Here is a 2,554-nt window from a genome sequence, read left to right on the forward strand (position 1 = left end):
TGTTCCTCAGAGCCTGCGGCCTGTATAGTCTACACAAGGTCTGCAACAAGTCTTCCTCTGAATCTAGGAGGTGGAGTGTAGGAATTCTGGGTTCAAAGGATGCACTCCACTCCTTCTCTTTCTTTATGGTAGTAGATACCTCTGAACTCTGCTTTCTTGTTTAATATCTCATATAGCTCAAAAGAGAGTGACTCAGATTATATCATGGAAGTGATTACATCGTATTAAAACTTATCATGGAGGTGATTACTATATCTTAACTGCTAAACCACTGAGAATCCTTTCCCAGCTAAATTGACACAAAACCTTAACTATAACCGGTACTATGGTAAAACATGGTGAAGGAATTTGATGGTACCCAGCTATTGAAAAGGAGTTCTGGTAGCATAATGGATTACAAGCTGAGCTACTGACAGCAAGGATAGCAGTTCAAATCTACAAGTCACTTCACAGGAGAAAGATGAGGCTTTCTGCTCCCATAACCATTTACAGCCTTGGAAACCCTATACAGAACTAACTAAATACACACAACCACCACCGGCAGCAGCTACTGAAAAGGATAGTGTCTGGGGTTCTAAAGGATTGTCCTAAAAATAGCAGCTATCTAAAAGAGCAGTCACACACCAAATGGAGAGAAAAGTTAATGGACTATAAGGCAACCTCAAAGAAAATTAACACTTTACAACATACCAAGAGAATGAGAATCCAAGAAGAACATGGAAACATTAAAACTATAAGGAAACTCACAAGAAAGAACACAAAAATCATGAACTCAACAAAGGAAGACACACAGAACAAAGAAAGCACAACACCATAAACAAAAAAACATAATGCCAGCAATTAATCAATACCTCTTGATAATTACACTGAATGTAAATGGATTAAATGCACCTGTTAAGAGACGGAGGATGGCAGAATGGATAAGAAAACAAGATCCTTCAACATGCTGTCTGCATATTGAAACACATCTCACACACAGAGACAAAAACAGATTAAAAGTCAAAGGATGGAAAAATATATACCAAGCTAATTCCAATCAAAAACTAACAGGAGTAGCAGTGCTAATCTCTGATAAAATAAATTTTAAGGCAAAAAAACAGTATAATAGATAAAGGTGGACATTATCTCATGATTAAAGGGACAATTGAACAAGATGAAATAACCATAATAAATATCTATGCTCCCAATGAAAGAGCTCCAAAATATATAAAGCAAACTCTAATAGATTTGAGGATACAATCAAGATGGTGGATCGGGTAGATGTGCAGTGAGGAGCTCCGTCACCAACAACACAGAATACCAGGCAAAGCAGGCTCAGGGGATGTTGCTAGAACTCCATAAAGGAATATTTAGAAGATTAGAAGGCTTACAGCTAGAGGAATTTGTAGGAGAATCAAGAAATCCATTACTTTCAAATTCAAGATGCTCAGCTATTCCCGGAGCCGCCATCTTGGGAGAGAACAAGTAGGGGAAGGATCAGAACAGCCATGAACACCTGACAGAACCGAGGAAATATAGGTGTGGACATTCTTTTTTGGTATCTGTCCATTGTTCATTGGATGCTTGCTGACTGCACACCTCCATTTTGGTAACTAGAGGGGATACCTGAGCAAATGGATATCCCACACCCACTCCTAGAGGATTCTACTATGCATGCGCACAGATCTCCTTGAAATTTAAATGGACAGTTTCGACATAACACTAAATGGTCACCACTCGTCTGTCTGTCGTACTGTGGGGGCTTGTGAGTTGCTGTGATTCTGAGGGCTATGCCACCGGTATTTTAAGTGGACAGGTTTCAGATGAGCTTTCAGACAAAGACAGACCAGGAAGAAAGAGTGATGAACTACTTCCAAATCTTTAGTCACTGAAAACCTTATGAATAGCAGAGAAACACTGTCAGATACAGTGCCAGAAAAAGAGCCCCTCAGGTTGGAGGGACTGAAAATGTAACTGGGGAAGAGATGCCTCTACAAAGTAGAGTTGACCATGATGATGTGAATGGAGTTAAGCTCATGGGAGAAAAGCCCACAGAACCTTCATTTGCTGGTGGGGCACAACTCAAAATAAAGATGTAAACATCCATTGAAAATTGGGACATGATTTTATGAAGTATGAATCTGGGAAAATTGGAAATTGTCAAAAATGAAATGGAACACATAAACATTGATATCTTAGGCATTAGTGAGCTGAAATGCACTGGTATTGGCCATTCTGAATCTGACAACTACATGGTTTACTATGCCGGGAATGACAAGTTGAAAAGGAATGGTGTTGCATTCATCAACAAAAAGAACATATCCAGATCAGTCATGAGGTATAATGCTGTATGTGATAGGATAATATCTATGCACCTACAGGGAAGTACAGTTAATACCACTATTATTCAAATTTATGCAGCAACCACTAAAGCCCGTGAGGACAAAATAGAAGAATTCTACCAACTTCTTCAATCTGAAATTGATCAAACATACAATCAAGATGTATTGATCATTACTAGTGATTGGAATGCAAAGGTTGGGAGCAAAGAGGAAGGACCAGTAGTTGGAAAATA

This window comes from Chrysochloris asiatica, unplaced genomic scaffold (genome assembly GCF_000296735.1).
Source record: "Chrysochloris asiatica unplaced genomic scaffold, ChrAsi1.0 scaffold00273, whole genome shotgun sequence".
Classification (NCBI taxonomy): domain Eukaryota; kingdom Metazoa; phylum Chordata; class Mammalia; order Afrosoricida; family Chrysochloridae; genus Chrysochloris; species Chrysochloris asiatica.